This window comes from Notamacropus eugenii, chromosome 1, assembly GCF_028372415.1.
Source record: "Notamacropus eugenii isolate mMacEug1 chromosome 1, mMacEug1.pri_v2, whole genome shotgun sequence".
In the NCBI taxonomy this organism is placed as follows: domain Eukaryota; kingdom Metazoa; phylum Chordata; class Mammalia; order Diprotodontia; family Macropodidae; genus Notamacropus; species Notamacropus eugenii.
Genome location: NC_092872.1, coordinates 225,867,117 through 225,892,650, shown reverse-complemented (window position 1 = coordinate 225,892,650; position 25,534 = coordinate 225,867,117). Strand labels below are relative to the sequence as shown.

The following is a 25,534-nucleotide window of genomic DNA, read 5'->3' as shown; positions in this document are numbered from 1 at the left end:
TTATGGAAAATTCTCTATTGCAGTTCCCCCTCCTCCAGTCCACCAAAAAGTATTGCTTGTAACACCTCTGTCTTGTAATAACAATCTTTTAGAAATTGGTAGATTGACCAATTTGCATTCTATTGTTTTACATCCCTGGTATTGTCACTTATAACCTTGGGTTGTTCTTCTCCACAAGCTCTGCCATTATTCTAGGTCAAGTATACTAGGAAAGTGGAGATCATAGCACCTTAGAACTCACATAGTCCAAACTTTACCTGATCAGGAATCCCTTCTATATCATTCCCAATAAGCAATCATTATACCTCTGCTAAGTGACCTCTAATGAAAAGAAGCTCCTGATTTGTAGAAGCGACTCATTCTCCTTTGAGTAACATTGTTAAGAATTTTTTCTTTACAATAAGCCTAAATATGATTTTCCACTACTTCTACTGACTACTGTTATCTCTATCACCTTGGGCCAAACAATAAATCTAAATCCTCTTCGGTTTGACACTCATACTTGAAGCTAGCTTTCATAACCCTGTTCCTTATCACAATATCAGCTTTCTACTTGTCTTTTCAGTCATTAAAGGACTTATTGAGCCTAATAAATGAACTGTGTCTATATAATGCTAAGTCTGTAAAATGTGGTATCATTGATTCTCTGTCTCTGAATATAAATATTTGTATGCTTACAGCACACATTGTTGCCCTCTTTGTTTCTGTTCAGCTTTGGAGTGTTTTTTGGGGACTGGCTGAGCTTCCAGGGCTCCCAGTATAGCTATCTTCTCACTTGTTTTTCTTGACAGGATAAAAATTAATGCAGGTGATACTTCTAACCATACTTTTCATTGATTACTATGTTTGGACATCATAATACTGCACTGGAGTGCATTCTGTCTATTGCCTTCAATAATAGGGAATCTAGAATGGATTGTAACTATTCCAGAGCAATTCATTCTGGTAAAATTTCCCCAGTTCTTCCCTCACCCACCTTAGACTTTACTCTAGAGATATGACTTCAAGAGTTCAACTTTGTGACCAGAACATTTCATTTTTATGTTCAACTCTTACTTAACCTGTTTCCCACACAAAAGCAAACACCACCATTGCTATCCAACAACTTGTAATAGGGCTAAAGAAGGAGAATACAAATAAAATAGTGTAGTTAGGAAGACAGAAATGTAAAATAAATGGAAATTAGAGCTCTATGGAACTGAATATATCCATATAATTAGAAAGAAATCATTTGTGAGGCCAACCATTGCCTTTACAAATCCATGAGGTTAGCCAAATGTCAGCTTTTAATTTGAAAATCAGTATATATTATGGGTATTGCTGGTGTATTCTTTGGAGGACCAACATGTTCTTTTTGGGTTCAAGAATTTTACACTGTGTGATCAAGGAAGAAAGCAGCCAGATTACGCTTTATAGGATTTTTTTTTTTTTTTGAGAATGACTTTAACAAGTGGGAGGATTCTTAGACAAATTCTACATGTATGTTCAAGGTTCTCTTGATTAAACTTTGTTTACAGAACCATCCATCAATTAATAGGCATTTATTAAATTTTTATCATGTGCTAAACAGCATGCTAAGTACTAGGGAGATAAAGGCAAACATAGAACAGTTCCTAACCTCCATGGGCTTATATTCTAATAAAGGAGACAATCTGGACATTGCTTATACAACATTAATATATACTTCACAGGTAGGGAAGGCTTTGCTGAAGCCTCCAGTGACTAGGACACTAACTTCAAGATAACTACTGTACAATTTTTCTGATCTGTATCTATATCTATGCTTTCCACTACACAGATTTCAGTATATCTATACTTAGCAAGAGGGGCTGTGGTGCAAAGAATATCCAGAATCAGCAGATTCAATGTTGCTGAGAACTCTCCCTTAACTAGCTGTGTGCCCTAAGAACATGTTTGTAAGATAAATCATGGGACCCAGCTCATGGAAATCTAGACAACAACAGCAGAAAAACAAAAAACGTGGGGGGATCACTAGTTCTCAGAACGAATCACAGGTAAGTCAAGGGACCAGAGTATAAATCCATGAATTCACAAACATTAGGCCAATCAAAGACAAATTACCTGAAAGGAGTGAGCATGTAACCAAATGGGAGAAGAATCCAAGTCAAAGCTACAGTGAAGATGAAAGAGGAATATGGATGATCATGATTAAGATTGGTTGTTCCATGAATAGACAGTGGGGTTCAAAGATTTTCTTTTATCAGAGTAATAAGACTATATACTTAAAAACAGATTTTCTTATCTAGATTCTTTAAGAATTTTTCTGTTTTTCTCACTTTACTCCAATGAGTAATGTCTGAAAAGTTAGAATACTGTGTCTCCTCTCTCTCTCTCTGTCTCTCTCTGTCTCTCTCTCTCTTTCTACCTCACTAAATTAATGAAAGTAAAGTGTGTGTGGGGGGGATTATGTGTGAGGAAATATATACAGAAAAGATTGGTGTAAAAATAAAATTAATTAACAGAACAAAAACTAAAGGACCAATAAAACAAACAAACAAACAAAAAAAAAACCCTACCATAGTACTTCATTTTTTTTTAAAGTCCAGAAGCCTTGTGGTTTCTAATCTGGGGGTGGAGGGCAGGGGGGTAGGCAGGAAGGGGGATTGCGGGGTAGGTATCCTCTTCCTTCCTGGCTATTTCCTGGTCTCCTCAGCTCAGGGTGATTGCATGGAGCAGAACCGTTACACCACCTCTGGAGGACTCCAAGGGCTCGGCTCCCCAGTTCATGATACCAGTCCTTTCATGATAACTTCATTGGCCCTGGCTGCCTCATCTGATGCCCCTGACAGGTCTGAGTGTGCTTTTTCCAGGTTGGATCTGGTGGCCGCCAGGTCCAGCATATCCAGAGCCACGGCTTCTTCCACCAGCAACTGCACCAAGGAATCAGCATTCCCTGTGACAGCACCACTGCTAACAAAATACTTGGTGGTGGTGCCATCCTCAGCTTGCACAGTCACCATGCCAGGCTTCAGCACCTGCAGGCTGGAGACATGGGCAGCGAGGATCCCAAAAGCTCCACTCTGGGTTGGGACATCCACCTGCTTCACATTGGCCTCGTTGAAATACACCTGCATCTGGGAGACGAAGGTGAAGGATATCTGGCCAGGGGTGGCTGCAGTGGCTGCCAGGGCAGCCTCCACGTAGGCGCGGCCCAAGGGGCCAGGAGCCAGGCTTGGTGCAGCAGGCAGAGGCTGCAGCGGCGGAGCAGTGCGGTGGGCAGCATGGTGGAAGAAGAGGAGAACAACAGGCCGGGTAGTGGGAGAAGGGGAATGGGAAACCAAGCAAGGACAGAGAACATACTTCATTTTTTTTTAAATCAACATAAGAAAAGAGCCAACATGGCAAAGGCAGGGACTCACTGTAATTCTCCCCTAAACCCTTCCAAATACCTTTAAAAATTGACTCTAAACAAATTCTAGAGCAGCAAAACCTACATAAAGACAGAGTGAAGCAAATTTCCTGTCCAAGACAACCTGAAAGATCAACAGGAAAGGTCTGTTGCACCAGGCTGAGAGAGGAGCATAGTCCAGCATAGACCATGCCAGTACAAACCCATCTCCAAGCAAAACCAGAGCAGGCTTTGTGGGACTGAATCACTGGCAGAAGTGGTGGTTTCCAGACTTCTCAGCCCACAGATTCCAAAGGCAACTTAGAAGGTAAACAGAAAAAGTCTGTCAGTCCTGGGTGAGAGTAGAGAGCAATCAAGCACAGGCCACACCAGCACAAACCTGGCACCAGCAAACCAGGAACAGGCCTTGGGAGTTATTGAATTGGCAATGGTAGCAACAGTGATAGTGGCAGCAACAGCAACAGGACTGCTTCTGAAACTTTCAGCTGACAGAAAGTAAAGGGATCAAACAATTGGTCAGAAGGAAATTAGAGTGATCTCTTTGCTAGCACTGAGTTAGGATACTGCTCCTTTGCCCATACTTGGATCTGTGTCCCAGTCCTAGGCCTGGGGTAAAGAGGAGCACTAATATAGTAAAGTTCATGGTACTAGTGGGGAGATGACCCTCCTCATAGTTCCAGGTCAGAAAAGAATGTTTGTGCCACCCATGAACTAGAGTGTGGGCCAGAAGACTAGTGAACACCTTTCCTTAGATCATTCCTCCTCTGAAGAACTGAAAATTTACAGGTCCCTACAAATATCTTTTAAAACAGTTGTACAAAATGCCTGAATGATGGGACAGTTCACTCTCCATACTGAAAGTAGAGCTCTACCTTAACAAAAAGTTAAGAAGTCAAGTAATTATCTGGAAAAATGAGTAAAAATTGGGAGAAAAATCTGACTATAGAAACTTACTTTGGTGACAAGGAAGATCAAAACACACACTAAGAAGAGACAACCAAGCCAAAACTCCTGCATCCAAAGCCTCCAAGAAAGATATGAACTGGTCTCATGGAAGACATCAAAAAGGATTTCAAAAATCAAGTTATAGGGGTACAGAAAAAATTGGGAAGAGAAATGAAAGTGATGCCCAAAATTATGAAAAACAAGTCAACAGATTGCTAAAGACCCTGCTAATACTGAGGAAAATAACACCTTAAAAACTAGACTAATCCAAATGGCAAAAGAGGTACAAAAAGCTAATGAGGAGAATGCCTTAAAAAGCCAAATTGGCCAAATGGAAAAGGAAGTCCAAAAGATCACTGAAGAAAATAATTCCTTAAAAATTGGAATGGAGCAAATGGAAGCTAATGACTCTATAAGAAATCAAGAACTCATAAACAAAACCAAATGAATGAAAATAATAGAAGAAAATGTGAAATATCTCATTGGAAAAACAACTGACTTGGAAAATAGATCCAACAGAGATAATTTAAAAATTGTTGAACTACCTTACCTGAAAGCCATGATAGAAAAAAGGACCTAAATATGATCTTCCAAGAAATTATTAAGGAAAACTGCCCTGATATTCTAAAGCCTGAAGGTAAAAACAGATATTGCAAGAATCCACTAATCACCTCCTGAAAGAGATCCCAAAATAAAAACTGCCAGGAATATTGCAGACAAATTCCAGAATTCCCAAGTCAAGGAGAAAATATTACAAGTAACCAGAAAAAAAAAAATTCAGGTATCGTGGAGTCACAATACAGATAACACAAGATTTAGCATTTTCTACATTAAAGGATTGATGGGCATGGAATATGATACTCTGGTGGACAAAGGAGCTAAGAATACAACCAAGAATCACCTAATCAGAAAAATTGAGTATTATCCTTCAGGGGAAAAAATGGGCATTCAATGAGAAAGAGAAATTTTATACATGCTTGAGAAAAGACCAGAACTGAACAGAAAATTTGACTTTCAAATACAAAACACAAGAGAAGGAAGAAAAGATAAATATGAAAGAGAAGTCATAAGGTATGTATTAAAATGAAACCATTTCCTACATGAACAGATAATATTTATAATTCATAAGATCTTTCTCATTTTTAGGGTATTTAGAAGGCATATATATATATATATATACACACACACACACACACACACACACATATATTTATATATATACATACACACATATATAATGTATATGTATATATGTATATATGCATGTGTATACATAGCATACACATACACATGCACACAAACACACACTCTTATTAGGAGTGCAAAGATCCAAGACAAATTCAAATGACTCATGATGAAAAATGTTGTCCACATCCTGAAAAAGAACTATGGAGTCTGAATGCATATTATTTGCTTTCTTTTCTTTTTTTTTTCCTTCTTTCTTTTCGTATCTCCCATTGGTTCTCATTCTTCTTTTCAACATGACTACAGTGAAAATAGGTCCAATAAGAATGTATACATAAAGTCTATATCAAATTACACACTGCCTTAGGGTAGGGGAGGGGAGAGAAAATTTGGAGCTAAAATTTTATGGAAATGAATGTTGAAAACTAAAAATATATTAATAAATCTTAAAAAATAAAAGTGCTGGATCCTCAACTTCTGTTGAAATTATAACTATTGGCAGCTTGTAAATATTTTTTGAGATAATAAATTTCTACAGGCCACCAGAGTTAGTCATTTTTTTGGAAAAATCCTTGTCAATTATTCAGATACATCCACAAATGTGTAACACTGATTAATTATTAAAAATATCATATTTTCACTTTCATGTTGTTTAAAGCAATAAGGTATTTGTGAGACAGAAAGCTTTGACAGTATTTGTTTAAAACCAAAGAAGATAAATTAATATTAATGTAATTCTATATAAGTATGCATGGAAATGAATAAAATTTAATTATGAATTAGAATTTATTAATTTATAAATTATATTCATGCTTGAAAAATAGAAAATATGATCATGCATTTTTATTTTAATTTGTTTATCTTCTATTGTACATTTTATTTAAATATCCTTTCTTTTGGATTTCTCTTTTTCTGAAGAGGGTGTTAGTAAGCTTCCAGTCATTTTGCTTTGAAATTTCAGTTATCCTCAAGCCTTCACACTCTTTCACCCACTATATTCAAAGAGTGTCTTCTCAGTTATGACTTCTAGCATTTGTAGCATCCACTCCTATGTTTCCACTCCTACTGCAGCCATCCTAGAACAGATCCCTATCTCATTTTCCCAATATCTTTTCTTGAATATGGATACTGTCCCTAGTTTCATAGTCCTGTGTCTATTGAATGATCAACTATTGGTATCTGTTTTTATCTCTATCATTTTATATATTTCACTGATTTTTTTTCTGTTTTTATAAACATTACCCAATAATTTTGACTGTGACTTCTTTGGTTTATTTTCTGATCATCTGCTCTTTTATAAGTTCTATTGATATTCTCTATGTTTGCTTTCTATCACATGAATTTTGTTGCCATTCTCTTTAATATAAGGAATATATCTCTGACACCCATTGATATTATGATTGCAAATTCATTGATCTCTCCTTGTCTCAGTCAACTCTTTAAGATTTGAAATTGCATACTATTATCGCTGATTTTTAATAATGGAATGGACTTCCTTAACAGGAATGACCTAAACTAAAGAATTCACTGGTCTAGCCCTTGCACATTCTCATGAAGTCTGTTGCTGGTATTTTGATTGCTACAGCATTGGATTTTGAGGTTAATTGGTTTAGAATAGTCATTTTACTAAATTAATTTAATTTTTATATAAATTAAATATCCAATTTTAAAATTATTTTGTTTATTAAAATACTTTATAATTATCTATATGTCATGAGTCTTGGGTTTAATGCATGATATTTAATATATTTCATAATTATTTTAAATATTGTCATTTTTATTTTATAAACTGTGCATACATTTATATGTGTGTGTAATTATGTATGTATACATGCATGTATGTATGTGTGTTTATGGCAGTATGGCATATTGAATTGAGAGATTACCTTCAAATTACAAAATCCTGTTTTTGAATCCCACTTTTAACATATGCTAGATTGAGACCATGGGCAAAAGTCACTTGAGTTCTCTAAATCTCTGTGCCTTCATCTTTGTGATAGGAATAATAATTCCAGGAGTAAATTATTGTTGCAGGGCATAAATAAATCAATCTTGCCATTTATTAAGTATGTACTAAATGGGTAGTAATGTACCAATTGTTAAGGGTGCAGATGCAGTGAATAGTCTCTGATAAGTTATCCCAGAGTCAGGTGTGTTTCATCTTTCCTTAAGGATTCCAAGTATCATGCGCTTTGGTTTGGGATCTTTCTCTAATGTCACTGGCTCCACTGTAGAGGCTCCCTCACACAGAAGACACACATAGTTATGACCCACCTACTCTGAAGCAAATTGTATTTTAGTCTTTATTTAGGTTTGCATCATTTTTCAACATTATATTTTCATTATCCATTATAGTTGGTAAATGTATGCTATGATTTACAAAGATGATTAGTAAGTATCTACTGTTTTTCTATTGCTTTCTGTTTGTTCACAAGGTGTTATTGACCTAGAATATGATTGATTTTGAAAATAAAGTAATCCACCTATTTTTCAATAAATGTATTTCCTTATATTTCCATTTGGTTGTCAATACATTGATCAAATTTATTTCTTTAGGTTTTTGTTCAAGTCTTTAAATTATTTCTTATTTTGTTTTCTGTGTGACTTCTCATATTGCACCTTTGGAAAGCCAATTTTGCCCAGTTAGTAACATTTTCTGCTCAAATACATTTTTATTTATATAATTTTTCAAAATTATTAATGTAGTTATTTATTTTGTTTTCAACATTCATTTCCACAAAGTTTTGAGTTCCTCATTTTCTCCCCATCTCTCCCCTCCCCTCACCCGAAAGCACCAAGCATTCTGATTCCCTTCCACCAATCTTCTCTCTCTTCTAACATCCCTCCCTTTCCTTAACCCCATCTTCTCTTTTGTCCTGCAGGGCAAGACAAATTTCTATACCCCATTACCTGTATTTCTTATTTTTCAGTTGTATACAAGAACAATATTCAACATTTGTTCTCAAAACTTTGAGTTCCAACTTCTCTTTCTTCCTCCTTCCCCACCCATCCCCAATGAGAAGGCAAGCAATTCAATATAGGCTATGTATGTGTTGTTTTGCAAATGACTTCCATAATAGTCATGTTGTATAAAACTGACTATATTTCCCTTCATCCTTCCCCCCATTTCTTCTATTCTCTCTTTTGATCTTGTCCCTCCAGAAGAGTGTTTACTTCTAATTGCTCCCTCCTCCCATTTGCCCCCCCCCCCGCTTATCCCCTTCTGCCTTACTTTCCTGTATTGTAAGATAGGTTTTCATACCAAATTGAGTGTGCATGTTATTCCTTCCTTGAGTCAAATGCTGTGAGAGTAAGCTTCACTTTTTCCCTCTCACCTCTCCCCTTTTACCCTCCATTAAAAAAGCTTTCTCTTGCCTCTTTTATAAGAGATAATTTGCCCCATTCCACATCTCCCTTTCTCCTCCCAACATATTCCTCTCTCACCTCTTAATTTCATTTTTTTAAAATATGATCCCTTCCTATTCAACTCAAACAGTTCTTGGTATCTCTCTCTGTCTCTCTGTCTCTTTCTCTGTCTGTCCATCTATCTATCTATCTATCTATCTATCTATCTATCTATCTATCTATCTATCTATCTATCTATCTATCTACCTATCTGTCTGTCTTTCTGTCTATCTATCTCTCTATCTGTATGTATGTATGTATGTGTGTGTGTGTGTGTGTGTGTGTGTGTGTGTGTGTGTGTGTGTAATCCCACCAACTACCCAGATACTGAGAAAAGTTTGAAGTTACATATATTGTCTTTCCATGTAGGGATGTAAACAGTTCAACTTTGGTAGGTCCCTTATGATTTCTCTTTGCTGTTTACCTTTTCATGGTTCTCTTGATTCTGGTGTTTCAATGTCAAATTTCCTTTTTGGCTCTGGTCTTTTTATCAAGAATGTTTGAAAGTCCCCTATTTCATTGAAATACCATTTTTTCCCCTGAAGTATTATACTCAGTTTTGCTGGGGAGGTGATTCTTGGTTTTAATCCCAGTTCCTTTGACTTCTAGAATATCATATTCCAACCCTTTTAGCCCTTAATGTAGATGCTGCTAGATCTTATGTTATCCTGATTGTACTTTCACAATTCATTCTAGCTGCTTGCAATATTTTCTCCTTGATCTGGGAACTCTGGAATTTGGCTACAATGTTCCTAAGAGTTTCTCTTTTTTGGATCTCTTTCAGGTGGTGATCTGTGGATTCTTTTGATATTTATTTTGCCCTCTGGTTCTAGATTATCAGGAGAGTTTTCCTTGATAATTTCATGAGAGATGGTATCTAGCCTCTTTTTTTGGTCATGGCTTTCAGGTAGTCCCATAATTTTTAAATTGTCTCTCCTGGATCTGTTTTCTAGGTCAGTTGTTTTTCCAATGAGATATTTCACCTTATCTTCCATTTTTTCATTCTTTTGGTTTTGTTTTGTGATTTTGTGGTTTCTCATAAAGTCATTTGGTTCCATCTGTTCTATTCTAATTTTTAGAGAACTATTTTCTTCATTGAACTTTTGAATCTCCTTTTCCATTTGGCTAATTCTGCTTTTTAAAGCATTCTCCTCCTCATTGGCTTTTTGAACCTCTATTGCCAATTGAGTTAGCCTATTTTTAAAGGTATTGTTTCCTTCAGCATTTTTTTGAGTCCCTTTAGCAAGCTGTTGACTTGCTTTTCATGATTTTCTTACATCTCTCTCATTTCTCTTCCCAATTTTTTCTGCACCACTCTTACTTGATTTTCAAATTCTTTTTTGAGCTCTTCCATGGCCTGAGACCATTGAACATTTATTTTGATTGCTTGGGTTACAGAAGCCTTGACTTTTATGTCTTTCCCTGATGGTAAGCATTGTTCTTTCTCATCTGAAATGATGGGAGAAGATACCTGATCACCAAGAAAGTAAATTTCTATAGACTTTTGGGTTCTTTGTCAAGGGTAAGGTATACCCTAGGGACCTATAAGGTCTGAGTTCCTTCAGGGTGTCACAATCAAGCCTACACACTGGTCTGGAAGCAACCAGAAACTTTTGTGTCCAGAATCTGTGAGTAGTAGAATTTCCTTTCCACAACAGCCTTGCCTCCAGTTCTGGCCCACCAGCATTCAGGGCTGAGATTAAGATCAGCTGCTCAGTTCCCCCAGGGGCTTTACTATGTGGCCTCCAACAATGGATGCTAGCTGCTGTCTGCTGTGGGAAATGCCACTGCCCCTTGCTGCCTCGGTCACCACCAGCTTTGGCTGGAGCTATGGGAGGACATGGCTCCCTTCTCGGCCAGCTGTAAAGACCCTCTCACTGACCTTTGGCACCTGTGGTTTGAGGGATCTGTAATCCCGCTGCTGCTGGCACTGGGGATTCTGCCTCCAAGGCCTGGTCCAAGCCTCCTCTTGGAGTTGCTCTATGATCTGCATCCAGTGCAACAAATCTTTTCTGTTGGCCTTTCAGGTCATGCTGGGCTGGAAGTCTTCTCCATCCCATTGTTCTGTGGCTTCTGCTGCTCTAGAATTTGCTGAGAGTCATTTTTTGCAGGTATTTTATGGGCTGTGGGGGAAGAGCTAGAATATGTGCATCTTTCTCCTCTACCATCTTCTCTCTGCTTCTTTATAGTCCCCAAATCCATTTTTAAAAAATTCAATACCTTCACCATTTAGAATTTTATATTTATGCCTCAGTTATATGTATATGTGTATATATGCACAAGAGTCAACATATGTATGTTTATAAATACAAATACCTTCAGATATACTTATAAATGGTATTTTTGAGAATGCTACATTGCTCACATTTGCTTTCAATGCTTTCCAATTTGCATTGGGATTTGCCCAAAACCATGACTTCAAATCTGGATTTTCTAGAATCATGTGGAACTTGACAAATTATTTTTTTCTGCATTGGGGGCAATTTCTGTATTAATATTTTTGGATCTTAAAATTCTAGTCTTATTTTTATATGAAAATTTGATCCATTGATTAGCAAAGTTAGAATTGTTATAATGATTTCATCATTCTTTATTATCTTATTTCATCAGAATGCAGAGTGATTTATCTTACTCTGATAGAACTAGTCTAGTCTTTATCCACATGAACAGATGAATCCACAATTGCAAATAATGTTAAACACTAACTATGTATATTAACTTTCCAATTTTTACTTCTTAAGTGTTTTCAACTTCCCTACTCTCTCACTTCTTTTCTAGTGATAATCATTTAACCAATCAATTAGACTGCTTTACTTTGCTCTAAAAATGCCCTTTCTTGTGTCAGCAAATTCAAAGACCAGATAAGGTTGATAAGGAGTTTTCTTTCTATTTATGATAGGATGCCTGCAACTAGAGCATCAGACTTGTCTTATGTTGATATTACAGAGACATATGCTATATGGAAGAAACCCAGACATCCTGGGATTGTAATTTCTAAGTGACACTGCTTTGTTAGTTGTCTTGTCTCACTGTATTTACTACTTATTCAACTAAGAAACTTTCTTTCTTGTGGTATAGATAAGGGAAACATATGGAGACCATAAATTTGAGTTGTAATTGTTTTAAAGTGTATTTAAGCCTAGTCATTCTTGTATCAGTCAGTTAGAAGTTTCCTTCTGGCTCCATGATCATGTATCTGGTAACTTTAAGAGAATACATAATATGAATTTACATAACACCTAACCTCTTTGCTTCAGGTTGCCACTCAGTAGAAGTAGTCCTTTGAAATCACCACATGTCCTTCACTCTCTGTTTCACTCAACTTGTTACTGTCCACAATATCCTTTCCATTATTTATTTTTATTGTATGATCATGTATATGTGGGTGGCAATGTTTATTATTGTAGATATGTCTATAGCTAAAAACCCTAACCCCAAACCCTCCCATGTCAATTTATGACAATTACTTGTCAATCAAGACTATGTTACTATGTATTGTTATTTCTGACCTGAAATAAAGTCACATTGCCTTGATGTTTAGTTGTGGTGATTCCAATAGGACTTCATTAATCATATCAACTCTTCTGTCATTCAGATTCCTACTCCCAATAATATCTACCACATCTTAGAATCCCCTCCTATTTTTATTTTATAAACACATGGGTAAGTACATGGGTAGGTACAGTAGAAATAACACATATATGGAGTAAAACAGCCTAAGTTTGAATCCTGTTTGCCTGTATATTCTGGGTCAAGTCACTTAATCTTCTAGGACTCTATAGCTCTTCTGTAAAGAATGCTAAGTTTCTTTCAGCTCAAAATCTAGGGTTCTACTATCCATTTTTAGATATGGAAGACAGGTTAAATATGATGTATTTCAATCTATTCATTAATTTGTCAGGTGGGGAAATTAAGATTTGTAAGTAGCAGAAATGAAATTTGAGCCCAGGATCTTTATGTACAACTCCAGAGTTCTTCCAATAGTTAAAGGCTTTACAGATTACGCCACAGTTTTTTAGTTAAACTGTGAAATATTTACATTGAATCTTCATTTAGTAATACAGAGTTTTAAAGTTCATCCAGACTTTGCCTTTGTTGAAGTTCACAGTAGATTTGCATATCAAAGGTCCTAGCCAGCCTGGCCTTCTTTACTGACTCTCGGTTGATTAGCATATCAAAGACTCCCACAGAGTCTTGCTTTTTTCATAGAAATTGTTAGATGAGTTGTGGAATTACAAACTCAAATTTTCTGCCTTTAAATATTGCTTGATTCAGAATCATGGTTGAATTTGAGATGAAGTCCAATGCAATACATTTAGGATATATTATGCTACTTTCCCCAAGATTTCTTGTTTCAGATGAATAGTTCTATATGATTAGAACCAGTGTTCCTTGATAAGTTGTGTTTGTTTGTTGGTTTCTTGACTGCCTGTAAAACTCCATCTTTCATTTGGCCAAAAATAATGGTGTCTAGGTGACTTGAGTTTGATTCTTCTTGAAGTTGAATACATTCTGTAGATATGTAATCTCTCCCTTGCTCTTAAAAATTGCAGCATAAGAACTTTCCTATTGCCTTCTCTGAAATATTCTGTTTAAACTTATTTTTTTTGAAAATTTGTTGATTTCTAAATTATTTCTTTATTCTCTGTCCTCAACTTTTTTTTGACCTCTTTCCATTGCTTTGAACAATCTTGTTTTTTGTGCATTTGTGTTATTTTGTCGTCTCCCTGAAATTACATATCTCGTTTCTGTATTTTAAATATTTTATCTTTCCCAATTACATATTAAAACAATTCTTACAGCAGAACAACATTCCATCATGCTCATCTATACCAACTTGTTCAGCCATTCCCCATTTGATGGGCATCTCCTTGATTTCCAATTCTTAGTCACCACAAAAAGAAGTGCCATAAATATTTTTTGTAGAAGAAACTTCTCCCACTCTCTTTTTTAATCTCTTTGGGAAATAGACTTAAGAGTGGTTTTACTGGATCACAGAGTAAGCACAGTTTTATAATCCTTTGGGCAAAGTTCCAAACTGCTCTCCAAAATGGTTGAATCATTTTTTTTTTTTTAAATTTACATTTCCAATTGATCTCTATTTTGTTACCATTTATTGTTATTTTATCACTTTTTTCTGATTAGATCTCACTTTGCCAATTTACAGATTAATTTCTGGAGCCATTTTTGTTGCAAATGTATTTTTTTCTTCCATTGACTTTTTTACAGGTTCTCTTAATCCAAAACAATTATTCATTGTGCAGAGATTTTCTTTTCTCTTGCTTCATTGCATTGACTTTTCACTTCCTCAGAGGCTATTCTCTCTTAATGCTTTTTGGTTGCTGCTTTGTATCACCTCCTCTCTCCACCCCATTAACTTTTATTTGGAGGCATTTCTGTTCCTTATTGCTAAATAATCTTAGTTTGTCTCTCTTGTATGATGTATTTGGTAAAATCTGTAAATTGAAGTTCTCTTTGCCATTTCAATATCTCAATTCCAATTGCTTATTATGATATTTCTATAGAGTCTTGGTGTAATATTTCAATGACCAAAGTCTTCCTGGATTATTCAGATAAGCTATAATAAATTGATTGTTACTCAAAGTCTTTCAATAGCAGACAATCTTAATTGGACTATTGGATTCAGTTTAGGTATACTCACACACACACAACATATAATTGGAGATCCTGGACCTCTTTTTATTACTTGAAATTTTTCAAACATTTTCCATAGTTTCTATTCCATGTTTACTAGATTGTTGGGTAATTAAAGAGGAATCATATCCACATCTCAATAACTTTATGGACAAATCATTGTAAGTTGATACTATCAAAGTGCCATCTCTTATGATTTGTTTTATTTGAGTAATGCAATCTTTTAAAGAAGACAAGGATTTATTTCCAAGAGGGCAACAGTTTTGGGAGAAAGGATTTAGGGAAAGAATTTCAAATGCTTTTCAATTTGCCTAAATTTTAAAATAGAAATTTTCACACAATTTCACTGATTCTTTATAATTTTTGACATCTGCTATATGAGTTACTTCATAACTGCACCTTTTAAAGTATAATTTATTGAGTGTTAGAGAATTGCATCCAGCAGTCTCTCCAGGTGCTCAGCATGACAGTCAGTAAGTAATTACAGAAATTTCTAATAAATGGTATGCTTTAATGATGATTTACCAATCTCCATGGACTTAGGACTGAGTAAGCACAGTTCAGGGAAAAAAAAAAAAGATGAATGTAGTATAGCTGTTCTTGCAAGGGAAAACCCACTTCTCTGTCACCAGATAGAAAAATATAGAGGCACATAATCAAAGTGAAAATTCCATTGTCTTATATGTCGAGTACTGTAATGGTAATTTAAATGGGAATATCTTTCCCATTCATTGATAGGCCCATGTGACTTCCATATGTCATCTGGAAGCCTGAGTCACATGAGTCTGAGTCACATGGAACCCATAGTGGGAGGGGTTTGCTGAAAGGGTGAAACCGAAAGGGTGGAACAGGAAGAGGTAGAGCTAGAGCAGAGCTGAGAGGAAATTTGGTTAGAGAAGAGTCAGAGCTAGGAAAGATGCAGGCAAGCAAACAGCTGGCTAGTGTGAGTGAAAAAGTTTGTTTGTGATTTTGTTTAAGGGATCCTGTGTGTGAATTGTTTAATGGAGCTGGTTTGTGGGAAGCGTAGAGAGGGAAGACTTGGGGATGGGGTTGTCCTCTACATTGTGATTGTGTAAAGATTTTTGTTACTATGATGGGTTTGACTTCCTGGTGTCTGAATAAATGGTTTGGTTCTGTCTTTCATGTGGAAAGTCTGTTGTATTCCGTGATTCACAATCATTTTGGGATATTTGTGGCCATTGTACTTGCTGTGAATATCACGTTGGTGCTACAAGTACAGATATAATTGACGAATTTTCTTTAGTCTCATATTCTAAGTGATAGATATGTGCTATACTAGGCAACATAGAAATTTACCAAGAAATCTGTAAGGGATAGTGAACTTATTATTTTTATATATTTGAGGGTATTTTTTTAGTATCATTACCTAAAGTTTCAGAGCTATAGCCCCTTTAAGATAAAAAAGATGGGAATCAATATTACATACCCATTCATACCAAAGGTAATCAAATAAATGGGAATTGCATCAATGATTTGTAATCTCACAGACATCTCACTTTGAGTAAGAAGAAACACAGATGGGTCCATTCTTTTAGAGACAGAAGGAACTTCAAAGGCCATCTGTTATAACCCTTACATTTTACACAGGTGGAAATAAGCTTAGAAAAGTAATATAATTTCCTGAAGACCCAACAGACAGTAAATTTAAGAGGTGGGATTTGAACCTAGGTCCTCAGACTCCAAGAATAGTCCTGCTGCCTCTGTGATTATGGCATATATTTCTTTGGTTCATTTCACCCCCTAATCAGTCCTTTACTCTCATTTTATTGGTAGTCAGTTGACTGGGGTTCATATTTAACTTTTGCTTATGAATTTTCAGTTTTCCCAACATTTCTGATCATTCGTCTAGTTATTGAATATAGTCCCCACTAGAACTCTGGTACCCAGCATACTCTCTGTTACCCAGCTGCATTATTGTGAAATTTCTGGTTACTTAACCCCTTGTCTCTTGTTATGCTTTGGCCAGGCTCTGAAAAAGTAAGGAAAAATGTGGTTGAGAATTGAGTCAATTAAGATACTTCTACACTGACTTTGAAATCTGTACAAGACCAAAATTTTAAATTCATTTATTCATTTATCCTATAATTGAGAAACTGGTTTTCAATCAGTGCTTCAGGATTATGAACATGCTTGAACAATATGCAGTTAACCCTCCCCTCAAACCCCTTACAATTGTTAATTCAAGGTAAGGACCCTTGCTTGATATTATGACCTCAGCCCTTCAAACAATGTTTGGTAACCCATTTTGGAGATCCATTATTTCACATTTCTGACCTTGGAGGATCTGTAGTTTGTTTATCACCATCACTTCATACTAAAATATTAGAGAAAGTTCCAGAATATCATATAATCCAATTCTTGGAAGAAACCACAAAAGTTATCTAGTTCAACCCTTACCCGAACAGGAATCACCCCTGTTTCATTCTCAATAGACAAGTTTCCTAGCAGATAGCTTCAAGAGTCATCTCATTTTGCTTTTGATCAGATCTAATTGTTAGGAAGTTTTTCTTTCCTTTGACCTAAGTCTCATTCTCTTTAACTCTCAATCAAGGTTCTCACTTCTGCTTTCCCCAAAGAGAATAATTCTTATTCCTTTACCACATGACAGCAATATAAATGCTTAATGAATACAATCACAACCCCTTTCTTATTTCAATGAATGCAAATATTAAATATCTTCTGAGTCAGTGAATGATTTATTGGGACTAACACATGAATTGCACCTACCCTCTCTGAAAGAGATCACTGAGTTATGGTCTTTTGCTTTTGCAACATTCACTTATGATTGAGGGGTGGGGGAGATATTATGCTTTCTGTTTACATTATTATAGTCATTGGTATATTGTTTTCTTTGCATTCTGTTAGCTCTGTGTCATGTAAATGCTTCCATGTTTCTCTGTATTCATCATATTCATTACGTTTTATAATATAGTAATATTCTAAGACATCCATGTATCACAATTTGCTCTTAATTTACATCCCATATGACTTTAGTCTTGGCTTTGTGATTATCATTTGAGTATTTCTTTGGGATTTGTTAAGACCCTTGAACTCTCAGCATAGATATGTCTGTCTTCTAACTTTCTAGTTTTGGGTTTTTTTTTTTTTTTGTCAGAAAAGCTAATAACAACAACTCTTACTTTCACCCAAACTTCTCATTGATTAGCATGTTTGAACAAAACAACAATGTACTGGACTCCACTATCACCATTGTAATAAATTATAAGTAAGCTAACATAGCCAACAACAATTCCCAAGTCATTTATACTGGCACATTTCTCCTGTTTATTACACTCATACGCTTTGCCACAGTGGCTACTTTGAGTTCAACTTTGTGGTCAGAACATTTCATTTTTATGTTTAATTTGGATCTGAACCCATCTCCAACTTTAAATACAGTCCTATCATTGCTCCCCACCCCCCACCCAAAACAGCTTCTAATACAATCACAGATGAAAAATGCAAGTATGCTGGAGTGGTTCAGAGGGAAGCAATGTGGAATAATGCAAGGAAAGTCAACTAGGAATCTCAGTAAGTCTAGGGGGCCTGATCATGGTTTTATAGTTAAAAGATATATGCATTGAAATATTTTTTAAAAAATATTGTCGGTATTATTTTTTAATATTTCCATACACCATAATTTCCACGTGTATTTATTGCTCTTCCAAAGGGCCATTTCATATAACACAAACTATTTTTGAAGAGAAAAAGAAGAAACAAGAGAGAAGGAAGCATAACTGATCAGTACATTCAAAAATGTCTCAAAATAAGTGTAATATATCACACTATCAGTCCCAGCTCTGTAGGGAATTAGATGGGGGCACAGAGGAATATCTTTTCATAACTTTATTTTCAAGCAATGCTTATACTTTTTACTTTTACAGCATTCACATTTGATTAGTGGGGTGGGGATTATCCTTTCTGCTTACACTATAGTAGTCACTGATATATTTTTTGCTTTATTTTTCTGTTAATTCTGTATTATGTAGATGTTTCCATGTTTCTCTGTATTCATCATACTCATTGCTTTTTGTAATATAGTAATATTCTGTGACATCCATGAGTCACAGTTTCATTAGTCATTTCCCAAATAATGGATGTGTACTTGATTTTTTATTCTTTATTATCACAAAAGTGTTCATGTAAATACTTTAGTGTATATGGAGACTTTCTTCTTATTAATGGACTGCTCAGGTATAAGCTTAGTAAAAATATACCTAGATTTTTAAGATTTCTGTAATTCTAGATTGCTTCCCAATATTGCAATGATTTACAACTCTAGCAACAAAGTACTATTATGACAATACTTCTATACTCCCTCCAAAAATGACTATTCTCATCTTTTGTTATATTTGACAATTAGAAACATGAACGGTGAAACTTCATGGTTGTTATAACATTATAACATAATGACATAGTATATTTTTCTTTTGTTATTGGTGATCTGGAACATTTCTTTATATGGCTGTTATTAGTTTATAATTTGTTTGGGAATTATATATTTGCATTCTGTGACTATTAATCGATTGTTTAGGTTTAGATATATGTGTTAAATATTTATTTTGGATGCCAAACCCTTATCAGAGTAAACTGATCATTTTTCTTCCTTTCAATAGCTTCCCTTCTTATGCCAGGTTCTTTATGTATGTGTGGATGTGTGCATATGAATACAGAAACTTTTCATCTTAGTGTAAGCATAGCTATCTTTTATCTTCAGTAATTGTCTTTGTACTTTTTCTAGTTAATGCTGTTTCTACCTATGACTGTTAGAGATATGTAACATGTCTTTTGTTTAAAAAATAATAATATGATCTTTAATGTTAAGGGTATACATAGATTTTCAATACATTGTGAAATATTTTCTCAGATACTGGTCTAAGCCTAATTTTTGTCATACTACTTTCTAGTTTTCCCAAATGATCTTTAAAAAATCAAATCCTGAGTTCTTTCTCAAGTTTCTTTTTTTTTTATTTCTTGAGTAATGGGCAATTGAAACGCATTGTTTGGAATCCTCTTTTATCTATTCTTTTCCATTGTTTTACCTCTCTATATTTTAACAAATTCCAGATAGTTTTAATGACTGCTGCCTTATAAAATAATCTGAGATTGATATGATTCTTCATTGATCCCTACACTTTTCATTATTTCCCTTAATATTTGAAATGCTTTATTTTTACAAATGAATTTTATTATTTTATTTAATTATTTAGAGTATCTCTATGAAAATGATTGGTATGGCATTAAAACATAACTTTAGTTGCATTGCCATTTTTATTATATTGACATAGCCCAGATATAAGCACTGAATGAACATTCCTCCCAGTAATCAAATTGATCTTTATTTGTTTAAGGAGTACTTTGTAATTGAATCTATATAAATGTTTTATGTCCCTTGGTAGAAATGATGCACAAATATTATATTCTAATAGAGTTCTTTTGAATGAGACTTCCCATTCTATTATTTCCTTTTGGATTATGTCCTAATTTTACACTGCATCTAAAAAGTCTTAGTGCAGGTTAAACTAGTAAAAATTTAAAGATATTTAAGCTAAGAATTTTGGGATATCACACATGGAAATAAGGTTGATTTGGGGGAATTTTTTAAAAATAAATTTTGACTTTCCCAAAGACACTTAACAAAAAATGTCTTTGCAGTTCCTCTAGGATTTTATAAGTAAACCATCATATCATTAGCAAACAAGGCAACTATTATTTCCTCTTAATATATCTTTACACATAGTGTGAATGGGATTTTCAGAGAGGACTATCACTTCTGCCCTAAAGGCTTGCAGAGGTCTTTTCAGGACTGCTCATCAACCTTTGGTGTTAACCTTTCACCCACTCTCACCTGTAGATCTTAGAATTTGCACCATGTTGACTGACTACAACCCAATAAAAATATATTGGCAAACAGGCTAAATCAGGTTGAAGATAGGTCTCAAATCTGTTGGTCAGTTAGGGGGTTGTCAACCACTAACATACAAAGATTTTTACTGCAGACTTAGAAGAATGCATGTATAAGAAAAAAATATAGTCCAAAATCCATGAAGACAGCTGAATCAATTGATGTGGAGCACTTAGAACTTGGTCAGATATCACAGATGCCACTGCATACTGTGTCATTGTCAATCATCTGTCTTGTCAATGGAATTTGGACTTTGGAAGAGTGAGAGAGGTTGTTGAATTTGTACAACTCTACATCATATAAATCTAATTCAAAGTCAAGTCAAGAAGTCACAATGGGATATTATAGGACCCCTTGTCTTATTGATATTGCTAGAATTTTCAGAAGTATATCCCAAAACTGTGGAAAGAATGGGAATTCTTCCTTTCTTCTTGATTTTATTGGGAAAATCAACTTTAACCAAATTGCAGATGATCTTGATTTCAATTTTAAGTAGATACTTTATATAACATATTTACAAGGTATCCTATTCCTATATTGCATTGTGTCAAAGGCTTTTCTTGCATCCATTGAGATCGTCATGTGGTTTAAAAAAGTAAAATAATTTATTATATTGATAGCTTTTCCAAAGTTAAACCATTCTTATGTGCCTGGTATAAATCCAATTTAGTCATTGTGAATGATTTTTTTTTTTGGCTGAATCAATACACTCTGTTAGAAAGGATTTAATTTAAATGCTTTTAACAATGTCAATAAGTGATATTGGTCTGTACAGGTCTCGGGGCAGAATCCCCAGCAGCAGTAGCAGTGGTTTGCAGATCCCTCAACCCACAGGCGCCAAAGGTCAGTGAGAGGGCTTTTTCAGCTGACTGAGAAGGAAGTAGGGTCTTCCCTTAGCTTCTGCCTTAGGCAGCAGCAGCAAAGTCCACATGGAGTGGTAGCAGCTCCCACAGGAGCCTGCATCCATTGTTGTGTTGTAAAAGCCCTGGGGGAACTGAGAAACTGATCCTTATTTCAACCCTGTGTGGTGGCCCTGCCCCCACCTAAAGCTACTGGAGAAATTAAGTAGCTGATCTTTATCTCATATTGAATGGTGGCCCTACCCTTGCCAAAAGGCTTTGTGGGAATTGAGCAGCTTATCTGAATCTCAGCCCCCAGTGCTGGCTTGCTGGAACTGGAGGTCAGGTGGTTGTGGAGAGGAAATTCTACTACTCACTGATTCTGGGCAAAAAGGTTCTTGTTGATCCCAAGCCAGTGTACACCCTTAATTGTGCCATCTTGGAGGAACTAAGATCTTACAGATGCCTAGAGCATACTCTATTCTTGACAAAGTAATTGGTTGGGAAAATGCCCCAGAAAAGGGAAAAAAAATAAGACTATGGAAGGTTACTTTGTTCCTGAACATATGGAAGGTTACTTTGTTCCTGAACATATATCTTATCCTGTCCTTTCAGACGAGGAAAAACAATGCTTACCATCAGGGAAAGACACAGAAGTCAAGACTTCTATATCCCAAACTTCCAAAATAAATATTCAATGGGCTCAGACCACTGAAGAGCTCAAAAAGGATTTTGAAAATCACGTAAGAGAGGTGGAGAAAAAACTGAGAAGAGAAATGAGAGAGATGCAAGAAAAGCATGAAAAGCAAGTCAACAGCTTGCTAATGGAGAACCCAAAAAAATGCTGAAGAAAGTAACACCTTTAAAAATAGGCTAACTCAATTTGCAATAGAGGTTCAAAAAGCCAATGAGGAGAATAATGCTTTAAAAAGCAGAATTAGCCAAATGGAAAAGGAGCTTCAAAAGAAGAAGAAGAAAACAGTTCTTTAAAAATTAGAATGGAATAGATGGAGGCTAATGACTTTATGAGAAACCAAGAAATCACAAAACACAACCAAAAGAATGGAAAAAAAATGGAAGATAATATGAAATATCTCATTGGAAAAACAACTGACGTGGAAAATAGTTCCAGGAGAGACAATTTAAAAATTATGGGACTACCTGAATGCTGTTACCAAAAAAAGAGCCTAGACATCAACTTTCATGAAATTATCAAGGCCCTGAAATTTTAGAATCAGAAAGCAAAATAAATATTGAAAGAGTACAGCAATCACCTCCTGAAAGAGATACAAAAAGAAAAACTCCTAGGAACATTGTAGCCAAGTTCCAGAGTTCCCTGGTCAAGGAGAAAATATTGCAAGCAGCTAGAAAGAAACAATTTGAGAGTTGTAGAAATATATTCAGAATAACACAAGATCTAACAGCTTCTACATTAAGGGATTAAAGGGCATGGAAGATGATATTCCAGAAGTCAAAGGAACTAGGACTAAAACCAAGAATCACCTACCCAGCAAAAATGAGTATAATACTTCAGGGGAAAAAATGGTCTTTCAATGAAATGGTGGACTTTCAAGCATTCTTGATGAAAAGATAAGAGCTGAAAAGAAAATTTGACTTTCATACATAAGAATCAAGAGAAGTATGAAAAGGTAAACAAGAAAGAGAAATCATAAGGGGCTTAGTAAAGTTGAACTGTTTACATCCCTACATGGAAAGACAATGTTTGTAACTCTTGAAACTTTTTTCAGTGTCTGGGTAGTTGTTGAGATCACACACACACACACACACACACACACACACAGACACCAGACAGAGAGAGAGAGACAGAGACAGAGAAGGACAGAGAGAGAGACAGAGACAGAGATGGAGATCACAGGGTGAGTTGAATAGGAAGGGATCATATATAAAAAATGAAATTAAGGGGTGAGAGAGGAATATATTGGGAGAAGAAAGGGAGAAATGGAATGGGGCAAATTATCTCTCATAAAAGAGGCAAGTAAAAGACTTTTCAATAGAGGGAAAAAGGGGGAGGTGAGAGGAAAAATGTGAAGCTTACTCTCATCACATTTTACTCAAGGAAGAAATAAAATGCACACTCATTTTGGTATGAAAAACTATCTTACAATACAGGAAAGTAGGGGAGAAGGAGATAAACAGGGTGGGGGAAGGATGATGGAATGGAGGGCAATAGGAGGAAGGAGCAATTAGAAGTCAACATTCTTGGGGAGGGATAAGGTCAAAAAAGAGAAAAAAGTAAGTGGGGGGGCAGGATAGGATGGAGGGAAATATAGTTAGTCTTACACGACATGACTCTTATGGAAGTCATTTACAAAACTACACATATATAGCCTATATCGAATTGCTTGCTTTCCCAAAGGGAATGGGTGGGGAGGGAGGGATGAAGAGAAGCTGAAACTTAAAGTTTTAGGAACAACTTTTGAGTATTGAGTATCCTGCCCCCTATTGCTTTTATTCTCTCTTTTGATCCTGTCCCTCCCAAAGAGTGTTGACTCCAAATTGCTCCCTCCTCCCATTGCCCTCCCTTCCATTCTCCCCTCCACCCTATTTATCCCTTTCTCCCTCACTTTCCTGTATTGTAAGATAGGTTTTCATACAAAAATGAGTGTGTATTTTATTCCTTCTTTAGTGGACTGTGTTAAGAGTAAACTTCATGTTTTTCTCTCACCTCTCCTCTTTTTCCCTCCACTAAAAAGTCTTTTGCTTGCCTTTTTTATGAGAGATAATTTGCCCCATTCCATTTCTCCCTTTCTCCTCCCGTTATATTTCTTTCTCACTGCTTAATTTCATTTTTTTAAGATATGATCCCATCCTATTCAATTCACTCTGTGCTCTCTCTCTGTGTATGAGCGTGTGTGTGTGTGTTTGTGTGTGTGTGTTTGTAATCCCACCCACTACCCAGATACTGAAAAGTTTCAAGAGTTACAAATATTTTCTTTCCATGTAGGAATGTAAACAGTTCAACTTTAGTATGTCCCTTATGACTTCTCTTTGCTGTTTACCGTATCATGCTTCTCTTCATTCTTGTGTTTGAAAGTCAAATTTTCTTTTCAGCTCTGGTCTTTTCATCAAGAATGCTTGAAAGTCCCCAATTTCATTGAAAGACCATTTTTTCCCCTGAAGTATTATACTCAGTTTTGATGGGTAGGTGATTCTTGATTTTAGTCCTAGTTCCTTTGACTTCTGGAATATCATATTCCACATCCTTCAATCCCTTAATGTAGAAGCTGCTAGATCTTGTGTTATCCTGATTGTATTTCCACAATAGTTGAATTGTTTCTTTCTAGCTGCTTGCAATATTTTCTGCTTGACTTGGGAACTCTGGAATTTGGCCACAATGTTCCTAGGAGTTTCTCTTTTTGGATCTCTTTTAGGAGGTGATCGGTGGATTCTTTTGATATTTATTTTGCCCCCTGGTTCTAGAATCTCAGGGCAGTTTTCCCTGATAATTTCATGAAAGATGATGTCTAGGCTCTTTTTTTGATCATGGCTTTTAGGTAGTCCCACAATTTTTAAATTGTCTCTCCTGGATCTATTTTCCAGGTCAGTTGTTTTTCCAGTGAGATATTTCACATTATCTTCCATTTTTTCATTCTTTTGGTTTTGTTTGGTGATTTCTTGGTTTCTCATAAAGTCATTAGTGTCCATCTGTTCCATTCTAATTTTGAAAGAACTATTTTCTTCAGTGAGGTTTTGAAGCTCCTTTTCTATTTGGCTAATTCTGCTTTTGAAAGCATTCTTCTCCTCATTGGCTTTTTGAACCTCTTTTGCCAGTTCAGTTAGCTAAATTTTCAAGGTGTTATATTCTTCAGCATTTTTTGGGGTCTCCTTTAGCAAGGTGTTGACTTGCTTTTCATGGTTTTCTTGCATCTCTCTCATTTCTCTTCCCAGTTTTTCCTCCACCTCTCTTACTTGATTTTCAAAATCCTTTTTGAGCTCTTCCATGGCCTGAGCCCATGGAATATTTATTTTGGATGTGTGGAATACAGAAGCCTTGACTTCTGTGTCTTTCCCTGATGGTAAGCATTCTTCTTCCTCATCAGAAAGGAAGGGAGGAATTATCTGTTCACCAAGAAAGTAACCTTCTATGGTCTTATTTTTTTTTCCCCTTTCTTCGCATTTTCCCAGCCAGTGACTTGACTTCTGAGTTTTCTTTCCACACCCACCACGCTTCCAGATCAGCCCAGCTAG

General features: G+C 35.7%; 1 pseudogene; it reads right to left on the bottom strand.

Moving 5' to 3' along the window:
* Positions 1 to 2,744: 2,744 nt before the first annotated feature.
* LOC140513256 (ATP synthase subunit delta, mitochondrial pseudogene) lies at positions 2,745 to 3,244 on the bottom strand (annotated as a pseudogene).
* Positions 3,245 to 25,534: the final 22,290 nt, after the last annotated feature.